This window comes from Triticum aestivum, chromosome 4B, assembly GCF_018294505.1.
Source record: "Triticum aestivum cultivar Chinese Spring chromosome 4B, IWGSC CS RefSeq v2.1, whole genome shotgun sequence".
NCBI lineage: Eukaryota > Viridiplantae > Streptophyta > Magnoliopsida > Poales > Poaceae > Triticum > Triticum aestivum.
The window spans coordinates 567,496,560-567,511,556 of NC_057804.1; positions in this window are offsets into that span (position 1 = coordinate 567,496,560).

Below are 14,997 nucleotides of genomic sequence, written 5' to 3' on the forward strand. Positions count from 1 at the left end.
ACTCCTTCAAAATTAAAATAAAGCACAAAAGAAATAAAACAATACAAATTAAACAGAAAACAGGTTTAGGGGGGGCTAAAACCCTAAACCTGCAGCGGCCTTTAGTCACGGTTGGCCAGAAGAACCGCGACTAAAGGTCCTCCGCCCCGACGGCCGCCTGGCGCCCACGTGGACGGGCCTTTAGTCGCGGTTCTTAAGCAACCGCGACTAAAGGGGGGGCCTTTAGTCGCGCCTATTTGGTCGCGGTTGCGCAACCGCGACTAATGGCAGTTGCGAACCGCGACCAAAGGCCCTTTTTCCACCAGTGTAATTCATCGGATAATTTGCATTTGTAAGTATAACATACCATATCATGTCGATCAACCATGGTATTTGTCAAGCGGGTCACGAATGGCACCCCGACAAAGTCAACACGTGGCGGAATTATGTCCCACAGGTAGGACACCTCCTCCTCACTCAGCCTTGTTCTTTGAGCTACGATGGCTTCATGAAGTGGGTCCTCATCATCTTCATCGAGTGGGTCCTCATTATCTTCATCATCTTCATCATCTTCGTCATCTTCATCATCTTCCACCAGGTTGAGATAAATGACAGCTAGCTTGGGTCTTTCTGCTCGGAAGGAGAAGTTGATCAACTCACCACCAGTAAGACGCATGCGAGCGACGAAACGGGCCCATCCATCTCCTCCAATCTGCGACATATTGCGTCCTTTCTCGACCTCCATAGTGTAGGCCCCCCCCCCCCAGGAGCCTCAAATGTCACAGTGTCTCCTGTCAACTTGTTGAATTTCAACCTCACATTGCATGGGACGATCTGTGTAAAATAAGCAAAATGACACAATGCAGTAATGCCAACACTAAAAATAAAATAGTTATTACATTTCATCTAATTTCTTACCGCCGCATGACGAAAACTCGGCTGGAAGTAGATGCCAAACAGCTTGCCAGTTGCAAGGCTGCTGGCGCATCTTGACTTGCACAGTCGACATAGTGGTGGTGGTGGTGGCGCCATTTTTCCTAAAGCAATATGAGCAAAGGATTAACGATCAACTAAATCAAAATGTTCTAAGTGAACTAAATCAACTAGCCTACTAAATCAACTAAATCAAAATATTCTAAATCAACTAAATCAACTAGACTACTAAATCAACTAAATCAAAATGTTCTAAGTCAACTAAATCAACTAGCCTACTAAATCAACTAAATCATATCAACTAAATCAAAATGTTGCATATGAACTAGCCTACCAAAACAACTAAATCAAAATGTTCTAAGTCAACTAAATCAACTAGCCTACTAAATCAACTAAATCAAAATGTTCTAAATCAAATAAATCAACTAGCCTACTAAATCAACTAAATCAAAATGTTCTAAATCAACTAAATGAACTAGCCTACTAAATCAACTAAATCAAAATGTTCTAAGTCAACTAAATCAACTAAATGAATTAGCCTACTAAATCAACTAAATCAAAATGTTCTAAGTCAACTAAATCAACTAGCCTACTAAATCAACTAAATTATATCAACTAAATCAAAATGTTGCATATGAGCAGGAGGGAGAAGGAGGAGCGACTCAAGGAGGGAGAAGAGAGTAGGATGGAGGAGGAAGGCGGAGCGAGGAGGGGCCGGCCGGCGTGGCCAGTTGAGGGAGAACGGAGGAGGAAGGCGGAGCGAGGAGGGGCCGGCCGGCGCAGCCAGTTGAGGGAGGACGGAGGAGTGTAAGGGCATATTCTTCCCTCGGGTGTTTTGGTGATTGATGACAATGCTTTTGCGGACTAATCGTGTGCCTTGAGTTTCTCAGGTTATTCATATCTAGGCATGAGACGATTCGGTGCCCCTCGGAGACTATTGAAGTCGGCGTCGTTCTACGTTTCTCTTTGGTGGATTTGAGTCGTAGGAGAGCCATACTATTAAGAGGGGGTCCGCGTCGGAAAGGTTTGGGTGGAATCAACACGTACACTTGTTCCTCCTTTCCCTACACTTTGGAGCTTCCCTTCGTTATCTTGGTTGTACAGAAATCTGACGACTACTGCTGTGATTGCGGTAGTACCGCAAGCACACGCGGTAGTACCGCTGGGTGTCACGGTAGTACCGCCCTTCTGGAGCGGTAGTACCGCGGCTCCCTGGCCTTGTGCCGCTCCGGTGCGGTAGTAGGGGCGGATGTAATTTTTTACATCCGCACCCTCCACGGTAGTACCGCTCGTCCAGCGCGGTAGTACCGCTCGTCCAGCGCGGTAGTACCGCGGAGGCCCATGGTAGTACCGCTCCCTAGGAGTCGTAGTACCGTGGTCCTCCTACCTAGTACCGCAGTGTCGCGGTAGTAGGCGCGGATGTAATTTTTTACATCCGCGCCAGCACGGTAGTACCGCGCCTCGCGGGCGGTAGTACCGCGTCGGATTTTTGCACCTCCTCCGGTTCAGCGGAAGTAGGCACGGATGTAATTTATTTCATCCGCGCCCTTCCCGGGCCGAGACTTTCCTGCCTTGCGGTAGTACCGCAGGTGGGTGCGGTAGTACCGCGCAAGCGGTAGTACTGCCCCCTTATCAGGCTAGTTCCGGCCTGTGTCGCTGTCGCAGTAGTACTGTGGCCAGCCACGGTAGTACCGCACAGCCCCGCGGTAGTACCACGCCCCTGGAGCGGTAGTACCGTGTATCGCGGGCTGAACATGTGGATAACGGTTGGAATTTGTCCACGACTATAAAAGGGGCGTCTTCTACCTCTAGTTGACTACCTCTTCCATCTCCAAGCTCCATTGTTGCTCCAAGCTCCCTTTTTCACTCGATCTCCCTCCCTAGCCAATCAAACTTGTTGATTTGCTTGGGATTGGGTGACAAGTGCCCGATCTACACTTCCACCACAGGATATTTGATTCCCCCCACTTATCCCTTGCGGATCTTGTTACTCTTGGGTGTTGAGCACCCTAGACGGTTGAGGTCACCTCGAAGCCATACTCCATTGTGGTGAAGCTTCGCAGGTTTATTGGGAGCCTCCAAGTGTTGTGGAGATAGCCCCAATCTTGTTTGTAAAGGTCCGGTTGCCGCCTTCAAGGGCTCCAATAGTGGAATCACGGCATCTCGCATTGTGTGAGGGCGTGAGGAGATTACGGTGGCCCTAGTGGCTTCTTGGGGAGCATTGTGCCTCCACACCGCTCTAACGGAGACGTACTTCCCCTTAAAAGGAAGGAACTTTGGTAACACATCCTCGTCTCCACCGGCTCCACTCTTGGTTATCTTATCCCTTTACTTTTGCAAGCTTACTTGTGCTATATCCATTGCTTGCTTGTGTGCTCATTGTCGTTGCATCATATAGGTTGTCCACGTAGTTGCACATCTAGACAACCTATTTCATTGCAAGTTTTAAATTGTTAAAGAAAAGTCTAAAAATTGTTAGTTGCCTATTCACCCCCCCCCCTCTAGTCAACCATATCGATCCTTTCAATTGGTATCAGAGCCTCGTCTCTTTATTAAGGACTTTGTCGTCCGAAGAGTATGGTTGACGTCAACGACGGTGCGGAGGAGCACTCTGGTGTGAATCCCGTCTCGTCTTCAGCCGAAGGGGGAACCTCGGTCTCTCGTGAGGAATTCAATGTGGCTTTAGACACATTGAAAACCTCCATGACGGCCGAGGTTAAAAGCATGTTTACTGAATTCCTAGAGGGACTCAAACTATCTACCTCGCCGATGAAAGTGGGTGATCCCACTAACAAGGTGACGGATGCTAACCCCGACAAGGGGGGAGCTAATAGTGAAAAGAGTCCGTCTACTAGTGGTAGAAATGGCACCGGCATCTATGCCCATGTGGAACCCCCGGTGTATAAAGGACTGATCCCCTCTACGCATTTGAATCATACCGGTCCTCCTCCTAAATATGTGAAAAATGAAGATTTTGATTCTTGGGTCTATCGCTTCAAGTGTCATTTAAAACATGTGAATACTAACCTTTGGAGAATTATTGAAGAAGGTTTCTATCCTCATGATACAAGCAACTTCACCCCTCGAGAAGAAGTGGACAACCAATTCAATGAGAGTGCTCTCTTCATCATCCAAGATGCTATCCTTCCCGAAGATCTCCCTCATCTTCGACCTCATGTCATGGCTAAAGAAGCATGGAAGTGTGTCGAGCGTATGTACAGAGGAAGTGCTAGCATTCAACGCTCCAACTATGAAGTGGTGCAAGATGAAGCCGATGAGTTTGAAATGAAAGAGGATGAAGAACCTCGTGAGCTCTTTCGAAGAGTGACCAAACTTGCGGTCGCACTCCGAGATCATGGGAGTAAAGACACGGATGACAACTGGATCAAGAGCAAGTTCCTCAAGGCCATGATGCCCTACAACAAGGCCATGTCCTCCGTCATCCGCCAAAGACCGGACTTCCACTCCATGACCTCTAATGAAGTGTTGGATGAGTTTGTTGCAATGAACATCTTGGATAAGACCGCCGACAATGCGGTGCTCCGTTCCCAAAGGGCAAAGAAGCCCAATCTTGCCTTCAAGGCCAAGGTTAGTGTGGAAGAAGAAGAAGAAGAGGAAGATGAGGAGAGCAACCCCGAGGACACGAAGTATGATTATCATGAGCACATGGCTCTTGCCTCTAGACAGTTTTGGAGTAAGAAGACTACAAGACCCAACTTCAACAAGAACAACTCAAGTGGCCTCAAAGGGAAGCAACGAGTTAGAACTTGTTTCAACTGTGGCAATGTCAGTCATTTCGTTGCAGATTGTCCATACGAGAAGCGGGAAGACAATGGTGGCAAGTTCATTCGAAAAGACAAAGCCAAGTCCTTCCCCAACAAGAACAACTTCACCAAGAAGACTCCTTCTCGCGGGTTGGTGGTTCAAGAAGAATACCGTGAGGATGACGATGATGATGAAGATGGTGAAACAATGGTCATGGCATCCGTTGCCATTGTCTCAACTCCTTGGGTGTCTCTCTTCGATGCACCTAACGAGAACATCACCGCCAAGTGCCTCATGGCTAAGGCCACCAACAAGGTAACCCCCAACATCAAAACCACCATTATTCCTAACCCTCCTTCAACGGATGACTTTGATAATGGTAAGGGGTCTAATGAGGAGATCAATGAATTTGATTCCTTCATGAGTAAGCTAAAGGGCAAATCCAAGAAGCATTTCGTTGCTCTCTTGGAACAACTTGGTGAAGCCAATGACATGATCGAGGCTCATGAAGAAACCATCACTAAGATGGAAAGTCATAGTCGTGACTATGCCGACGAGATATCGGATCTCTCTAATGCTCTTAAGGAAGAGCGTGAGCATCATTTGACTCTTGAGGAGTCACACAATGATGATCATGCTAAACTAAAGAAAGATCTTGATCATGCTCTTGTTGTGTCTCGTGTTCTAGCTTCCGAGAAGGCTAAACTTGGGGTTGATCATGATAGACTCACGGAGGAGTTTGACGTACTTGACAAGGCCCACAAGGTCTTGAAAAGTGCTCATGCCACCCTCAAGGAGTCTCATGCTCAACTCCAAGTTAAGCTAACTAAGGAAAAGGCCACATTTCCTCACATGGTCTTAATTGATAATGCAAATGCTACTAACCCATGTTGTGAGCATGTGCATCTTGTGGAGGAAAATGCCAAGTTGAAGGAACAACTCGAGAAAGGTCTTGTGTCATGCATACAAGGTGAGAAGAACCTAAATGACCTTTTGAGCAATCAAAAGGAAGTTGTGGGAAAGGAGGGGGTTGGGTTCGCACCCAAGTCCAAGAACAAGAAGAAGATCAAGGAGAAGAAGAGCAAGACCAATCGACCTCCTCCGCTCACGCAAACCTTTGTGAAGGAGGGAGAAGGTGCTCCTAAGGAGAAGAAGAACAATAGGAAGAGCCATGAAGCCAAAGAGCGCAACGCCATCTCTCCCAACAAAGTCGGCGACTTTAACCCCTCTTATGTGTTGTGCCGTGCTAGTGATGGACATGTTTATGCTAAATTTGTTGGTTCTCCTTATGAGTACATTGAATGGTCTATTTGGGTTCCTAAGACCCTTGTTACTAACATCAAAGGACCCATTACTCAATGGGTACCTAAAACCAAGCATTGATCTCTTGTAGGTGTTTGCTTCCGGTGGGGGATCATGGTTGCTCGATAGTGGAGCACCAAATCATATGACCGGGAGCAAGGACTTGGTGGTGGACGTGCACAATATCCCATCTATGCCCACCAATGTCGAATGGGGTGATGCCTCACATTCTAAGGTATTGGGTCTTGGCAAGGTTGTCATTTCTCATGATCTAACGATCGAGAAAGTCATGCTTGTTGAGTCCCTTGCGTTCAATTTACTTTCCGTTCATCAACTCGCACTCACGGGTTTGTCCACCTTCTTTGATATTGATACCGTGGCCCTCTTGTGGAGCAAGACTCTTAAAGTAGCCTTTGTTGGGCATGTCGAGAACGGTCTCTATGTGGTTAACTTCTCAGAGCAACCCACTAAGACCGCGACATGCCTAATGGCTAAAGTTGATGTGGGATGGCTTTGGCATCGCCGTTTAGCCCACGTCAATATGAGATCTTTGCAAAGTCTTCTCAAGGGGGACCATGTCCATGGACTAATGAATGTTAGTTTTGCCAAAGATCGTGTTTGCAGTGCTTGTATCGAAGGAAAGCTTCATGAGACGGCTCACCCTCCCACGACTATCATCTACTCGAAGAGACCCTTGGAGCTCCTCCACATGGACCTCTTTGGGCCTCCATCCTTTGATAGTCTTGGGGGTAGAAAGTAATGCTTGGTGATAGTGGATGATTATTCAAGATACACTTGGGTATACTTCTTCAAGAGGAAGAGTGAGACCCAACAAACCGTCATCGACTTTGCAAATGAAGCTCAACGTCAACATGATGCAAAGATCTTGACAATAAGAAGTGACAACGGCACCGAGTTCAAGAACTACACCTTGGATGAGTTTCTTAGTGATGAAGGGATCAAGCATCAATATTCTGCACCATATACCCCTCAACAAAATGGTGTTGCGCAGAGAAAGAACCGGACATTGATGGATGCGGCAAGGACCATGATGGCGGAGTTCAAGTCTCCATACAACTTCTGGGCCGAAGCCATCAACATAGCTTGTCATGCATCCAATCAGCTCTATCTCCACAAAGGCTTGAACAAGACTCCGTATGAGATACTCACCGGGAACAAGCCCAATCTCAAGTACTTCCGGGTGTTCGGGTGTAAGTGTTTCATTCTCAAGAAAGGTGTTCGTTTGTCTAAATTTGAGGCTAGAGCTCATGAGGGCATATTTGTTGGTTATGCTACAAACTCTCATGCTTACCGTGTTCTCAACAAGTCCAACGGACTCATTGAGGAGACGTGTAACGTAGAGTTTGATGAGAATAACGGCTCCCAAGTGGAGCAAAGTGGTACTTGTGATGTAGGTGATGAAATTCCTCCCCAAGCCATAAGAAGAATGGGTATTGGTCATATCCTACCCATTGAGGAACCCCTTGTGGCTGAAGGAGAAGGACAATGCTCCACTCAAGTGGAGCCATCACCTCCCCAAGACCCACACGCTTCCGAAGAACAAAGTGAAGGCCCTCACCTTCATGAACAAGACCAAGGGCAAGATCAACCTCAAGATGGAGTTGAATCTCCAAATGATGCCCAAGGTCAAGTTCTCCCCCTCGAGCAAGTTCAAGATCATGAGCAAGCTCAAGACGGCGCTCAAGATAATCAAGTTAACCTTCCTCCTTCCACTCCCGAGGAAGAATTAGAGCGTCGTGCCGCGAAGATTGCTTCCAAACTCACCACCCAAGGCCATCTCATGGAAAACGTGGTTGGAAGTCTAAGAAAGGGGGTAAGCACTCGTAGACAATTAGCTAACTATTGTGAACATCATGCGTTTGTCTCTTGTGTTGAACCCCAAAAGGTCTATGAGGCGCTCGAAGACTCGGATTGGCTCAATGCCATGCATGAAGAACTAAACAACTTCGAGTACAACAATGTGTGGAGATTGGTGCCAAGACCTTCGGGGAACCACAACGTCATTGGAACAAAGTGGATCTTCAAGAATAAGCAAGATGCTCATGGGAACATCATTCGCAACAAGGCAAGATTGGTAGCACAAGGCTACTCCCAAGTCGAGGGTATCGACTACAATGAAACCTTTGCTCCCGTTGCTCGTCTTGAATCCATTCGTTTGTTGATTGCTTATGCTTCCCATCACAACTTTAAGTTGCAACAAATGGATGTGAAAAGTGCTTTTCTTAATGGTCCCATTAATGAGTTGGTTTCTGTCAAGCAACCCCCCGGGTTCGAGGACCCCTACTTCCCGGATCACGTGTATCAACTCGATAAGGCACTCTATGGCCTTAAACAAGCCCCACGTGCGTGGTATGACCACCTTACCGAGTTGCTACAAGATCGTGGATTTGAAGTAGGACAAATCGATCCCACTCTTTTTCCTAAGAATGTCAAATGGGAGTTGTTTGTATGCCAACTATATGTTGATGATATTATCTTTGGTTCTCCTAACAAAGCTTTCAATGAGGAATTTGCCGCTCTCATGACCTCCAAGTTCAAGATGTCTTCGATGGGAGAGTTGAAGTTCTTCCTTGGTTTTGACATCAAACAACGAAGAGAAGGAACCTTCATCAACCAAGCCAAATACACTCAAGACATGCTTAAAAGATTCAAGCTAAGTGATGTCAAGCCGGCTTCTACACCAATGCCTACCAAGTGCCAACTTGACATCGATCCCAATGGTAAAGCGGTGGATCAAAAGGTATATCGCTCCATGATTGGCTCCTTGCTTTACCTTTGTGCATCTAGACCGGATATCATGTTGAGTGTGGGGATGTGTGCACGGTTCAAGCCGCACCAAAGGAAAGTCACTTTGTGGCGGTCAAGCGAATCTTTCGATATTTGGCTCATACCCCAAACTTTGGCTTATGGTACCCAAGAGGAGCAAATTTCAAGCTTGAAGGTTTCACGGATTCCGATTGGGCGGGGGACAAAGTGGATAGGAAGTCCACTTCCGGAGGGTGCCAATTTCTAGGTTGCTCTTTGATAAGTTGGTCTTCCAAGAAGCAAAGTTGTGTGTCCCTCTCGTCCACCGAAGCGGAGTATGTGGCGGCCGGTAGTTGTTGTGCTCAACTCCTATGGATGAGGCAAACTTTAAAGGAGTACGGTGTCATTTGTGACAAAGTGCCTCTTTGGTGTGATAATGAAAGTGCCATCAAGATTTCTCTCAACCCGGTACAAAACTTCAAGATGAAGCACATTGAGATTTGGTATCACTTCATCCGGGATCACATTAGGCGAGGGGAGATCGAGCTCAAGTATGTCAACACTCATGATAACCTTGCAGATATTTTCACGAAGCCCTTGGATGAAGCAAGATTTCGCGAGTTAAGGCATGAGCTAAATATCATTGATTTGAGTAATGTGACTTGAACCCGTACACCCCCCACCACACTCAACGTGTTGTCTAGTTTAGGTGTAGGCATGGACATAGGGGGAGTGTTGTTCTCTCAATGAACTCTCCCTCCCCCCATTATGCATAAATCGATCACCTCTTTCATATTAGCCATTTTTAATGGTGCTTGTGCTTCAAAGACGAGTTTTGGTCATGGGCCCAAGGATAATTCTTCGCGGTGCCATACCATCCAACTCAAACATAGGTGGCTTCGGCCACCGCCCTCTCTCCTCGAGAGGCTTTGTCACTTGGTGGTTTCTTGCTGTCTTCTTGCCTCTGGTGTGTGCGTGTTCTTGTGTTTCTTGTGTGTGAAAAGTTTCTGTGCAAAGGCCTCTTCCTTTTGTGTTGAAACTTGTGGTGTCTTGAGCTCGCGGTACTACCGCGGCCGGCCATGGTACTACCGCAGCCTGCCACGGTACTACCGCTAGCGGGAGCACGGTACTACCGTCACCACACGGCAGTAATTTTTTACTGCCGCCTGGTTGAGCGGTACTACCGCCTCGGCGCAGTACTTCCGCCCGAGCGGTACTACCGCGATGATACGCGATACTACCGCGCCGGTTCGAGCGCGTGGGGATAAGGACGGGCAGGGGGAGTTTTAACTCCCCATACCCATTCGCTGTCCTCTCTCTCCACGTCGCCTCCTTCTCTCCCTCGCTCAAGAACGGAGCCGGCGTTCGTCGCCGGATCTCCTCCACCGGCTGCCCTCCTGTGATTCCGACCGGTGGGATCGTTCCCCACCACGTGCTCTTACTATGGACCAAGGTTTTTCCCCAACTCTCTTTCCGTGTTGTTTGTGTTTAGTGTTTCTAGGTTTTGGGGGAAACTTGTGTGTTCTTGAGATTCCTAGGCTTAATCTCTGCAAGAGTAGGATGAAGGAGTGTGGTATTGCATAGGATTTACTTGTATTGTTGTCTTGCGCTAGATCGGATCACCGTAGCACCGCCATTGTTTCGCGGTTCTTTTTCAGATTCAAACCGACAGTTGGATCTGACGCGACGCGGTACTACCGCCCATCTGGGGCGGTACTACCGCTTGCACGGTACTACCGCCCTTCGAGAGCGGTACTACCGCGCTCTGTGCGGTACTAAAAGTTTACTTCCGCTCCAACCACGGTACTACCGTGACCTCGCACGGTACTACCGCGTTTGGAGCAGTACTAATCTTTTAGTACCGCATGCAATGGCAGTTTTACCGTGGCTCACTTCTTTCGCATGCCAACTTTCTCGTATGTCTTCTATGGGTTTCTTGTGCTTGTTCGTGGCCTTTGCATTGATCCTTTCGCGTCTTTGGTGTTTTGCGTGTGTGTCTCAGGTGGTGGCTCTCGTCGGTCCAACCCCGGTCGTGACACTGGCTCCAAGCGTTTGCGCAACCCAGGTGAAGTACCAGAAGGCTCGTCTGCCTCCAAGCGCAATATCAAGCACTCTGCTAGCAAGCACAAGGATCCCGCTAAGGGCATGGATGAGATTGCCCAAGCTGATTATGTCCGTCTCAGGCAGCTTCACCCCTATGTGCATCCGCGTGCCACCTTCAGAGGCTGTGAGTTGTTCTGGAACAAGCAACAGGTCAACATCTATCTGGATGTCATCAAGAACAAGCAGAACACCTATGTGGAGGTGAAGTGGATTGATATGCATCACATGAGGAAGGACAAGTTTCGTGACTACTTTGGAGAGGCTCTGGACTTGGTGGAGCAGTTTGGCATTGAGCATGTGATTACCTTCCACCTCGACTATGACCCTGAGCTCATCTGTCAGTTCTTTGCCTCAGTCTACTTTCACTCCGATGAGGAACGGAGGATGACCTGGATGACCAATGGCCGTAAGCTGTCTGCTACCTGGAAGGAGTTCATGGATCTCCTCCAAGTTCCTGATGATGGTCTCGCCTCTCCAGTGGGTGTTCGCCCGCATGCCAATGCTGATTCTGCCAGCAAGGACAGACTTACCCCTTTCATGGTTGAGAAGGCGCTCGCCAATGGCAAGACAACTTTGGTGCTCAACCCTTTCCTGGATATCATGTATCGCATCTTCCGCAACTCCTTGTTTCCTCGCATCGGTGATAAAGACAAGGTTCATGCCTATATGGTAGATATGATGCTCATCTGCGAGGATGCTCGTTCGTCTCAGTCACAGCCACTTGATGTCTCACACATCATGTGGTGTGAGCTCCGGTTTGCAGTATTCAACCGCAAGGTGCCTATCTATGGGCCCTATCTGTTTTTGCTGATTTCGAAGACTTGGGAGAAGATGTTTCCTGCTGATGAGTTTCTTGCTCCTGACTGGGTTCGCCATGAGCCCATCTGCCTGCGTATCAAACCCAACTGGGCCAACACCACTACTCGCGCCGAGGCGACTGCTGCTCGGACTGCTGTTGATGAGGAGGATGCTGGTCCCGAGGATGTTGCTGAGGGCCACGCTACTAGACCTTCCCAGAGTGCCTCTATGCCATCATGGGCCAAGAAGCTGAAGGACAAGATGAAGACTCTTTTCTGCATGCAAGCCAAGGGGCAGTACAGGACTCACGTGGCGTCCAAGGAGAGTCGTCACCGGGACAACAAGATCTTGCAGCTCTATGGTGAGGCAGTGTCTGGCGGGTCTGAGGAGCACATCACTCCAGAAGCCGAGTGGATGGAGAAGCAGGGCTACAGGTGGACTGAGTCTGAGGAGGATGTCGAGGAGACCATCCTTGCTGCCGAGGCATCCGATGGAGAGGATTGGGACGAGTTCTCTGCTTGAGCCACCTCTTGTGTGTAGGTGTCCTCTCTGCCTTTTTGGCGTCTCGATGCCAAAGGGGGAGAGAGTGTAGGGATTTGCGAGTGTGTCATGTGTTTGTTGCTTTCTCGTTTGTGTCGTGTGTTTGCTGCTTTCTCGGTTGAACCTCGGTAGCTTTACTTTGTATGGTGTAAGACATATGCACTCTATCTATCCTAGAGAGCTCGTGTTATATTGTGCTATCTTTATGCCCTACTTTGCTTATTATCATGTCTTAGTCTCTAAAATATAGGGGGGGTGTTGATCCTAGTCTGTGTGCTATGCAGTTCAAAGCATTCATCTAAAGTGCACACATCTAGGGGGAGCCCGTCTATATTTTAGAGAGGTGGGGTTTGCCCCTGCTCTAAATTATCTTATCCATATGCAAATCCCATGTTGTCATCAATCCACCAAAAAGGGGGAGATTGTAAGGGCATATTCTTCCCTCAGGTGTTTTGGTGATTGATGACAATGCTTTTGTGGACTAATCGTGTGCCTTGAGTTTCTCAGGTTATTCATATCTAGGCATGAGACGATTCGGTGCCCCTCGGAGACTATTGAAGTCGGCGTCGTTCTATGTTTCTCTTTGGTGGATTTGAGTCGTAGGAGAGCCGTACTATTAAGAGGGGGTCCGCGTCGGAAAGGTTTGGGTGGAATCAACACGTAACCTTGTTCCTCCTTTCCCTGCACTTTGGAGCTTCCCTTCGTTATCTTGGTTGTACAGAAATCTGATGACTACTGCTATGCTTGCGATAGTACCGCAAGCACACGCGGTAGTACCGCTGGGTGTCACGGTAGTACCTCCCTTCTGGAGCGGTAGTACCGCGGCTCCCTGGCCTTGTGCCGCTCCGGTGCGGTAGTAGGGGTGGATGTAATTTTTTACATCCGCGCCCTCCATGGTAGTACCGCTCGTCCTGCGCGGTAGTACCGCGGAGGCCCACGGTAGTACCGCTCCCTAGGAGTCGTAGTACCGTGGTCCTCCTACCTAGTACCGCAGTGTCGCGGTAGTAGGCGCGGATGTAATTTTTTACATCCGCGCCAGCACGGTAGTACCGCGCCTCGCGGGCGGTAGTACCGCGTCGGATTTTTGCGCCTCCTCCGGTTCAGCGGAAGTAGGCACGGATGTAATTTATTTCATCCGTGCCCTTCCCAGGCCGAGACTTTCCTGCCTTGCGGTAGTACCGCAGGTGGGTGCGGTAGTACCGCGCAAGCGGTAGTACTGCCCCCTTATCAGGCTAGTTCCAGCCTGTGTCGCTGTCGCGGTAGTACTGTGCCAGCCACGGTAGTACCGCACAGCCCCGCGGTAGTACCGCGCCCCTGGAGCGGTAGTATCGTGTATCGCGGGCTGAACATGTGGATAACGGTTGGAATTTGTCCACGACTACAAAAGGGGCGTCTTCTACCTCTAGTTGACTACCTCTTCCATCTCCAAGCTCCATTGTTGCTCCAGGCTCCCTTTTTCACTCGATCTCTCTCCCTAGCCAATCAAACTTGTTGATTTGCTCGGGATTGGGTGACAAGTGCCCGATCTACACTTCCACCACAGGATATTTGATTCCCCCCACTTATCCCTTGCGGATCTTGTTACTCTTGGGTGTTGAGCACCCTAGACGGTGAGGTCACCTCGAAGCCATACTCCATTGTGGTGAAGCTTCGCAGGTTTATTGGGAGCCTCCAAGTGTTTTGGAGATAGCCCCAATCTTTTTTGTAAAGGTCCGGTTGCCGCCTTCAAGGGCTCCAATAGTGGAATCACGGCATCTCGCATTGTGTGAGGGCGTGAGGAGATTACGGTGGCCCTAGTGGCTTCTTGGGGAGCATTGTGCCTCCACACCGCTCTAACGGAGACGTACTTCCCCTTAAAAGGAAGGAACTTCGGTAACACATCCTCGTCTCCACCGGCTCCACTCTTGGTTATCTTATCCCTTTACTTTTGCAAGCTTACTTGTGCTATATTCATTGCTTGCTTGTGTGCTCATTGTCGTTGCATCATATAGGTTGTCTACGTAGTTGCACATCTAGACAACCTATTTCATTGCAAGTTTTAAATTGTTAAAGAAAAGTCTAAAAATTGTTAGTTGCCTATTCACCCCCTCCCCCTCTAGTCAACCATATCAATCCTTTCAAGGAGGAAGGCGGAGCGAGGAGGGGCCGGCTAGCGGCGAGTGGAGAGGGAGGACGGAGGAGGAGGCCGGTACCGAGTCCAGCAAGGAGGAGGAGGTGACGGCGCACGGCGCAGACGGAGGAGGGGCGACGGGGGTGGACCGGTGCACGGCGCAGACGGAGGATTGAGTGGCTGTGTGAGTGAATCGGATAGAGGAGATGGCACTAGTAGAAAAGGGGCCAATGGTCCAGGCCGGTCCAGCCCATTAGTCCCGGTTCAACCCAGAACCGGGACTAATGGGGGCACTGGACCCGGTTCATGAGCCCCGGGGGCCGGCCGGGCCACGTGGGCCATTGGTCCCGGTTCGTCTGGACCTTTTGGTCCCGGTTGGAGGGACGAATCGGGACCAATGGTCCTCGCTCCTGGCCCACCACCATCGGTTCATGCCACCAACCGGGACGAAAGGGTTGGTCCTCGTTGCGGTCACAGTTTAGTCCCACCTCACCAACCGAAGGGGAATCAGACCGGTTTATAAGCCCCTCCCTCTCAGCCTTGTTGAGCTCCTTTCAAAATGAAAATAGATACCCTTATACAGGGAATTTAACCTAAATTCATACTGAATTTCTCTGAAGTTAGTAGAAATTTATTATGAATTTAGGTTGAATTTTCTCTATAAGCGCATCTATGCTCATTTCTGAGTAGTTTTTTTTTTC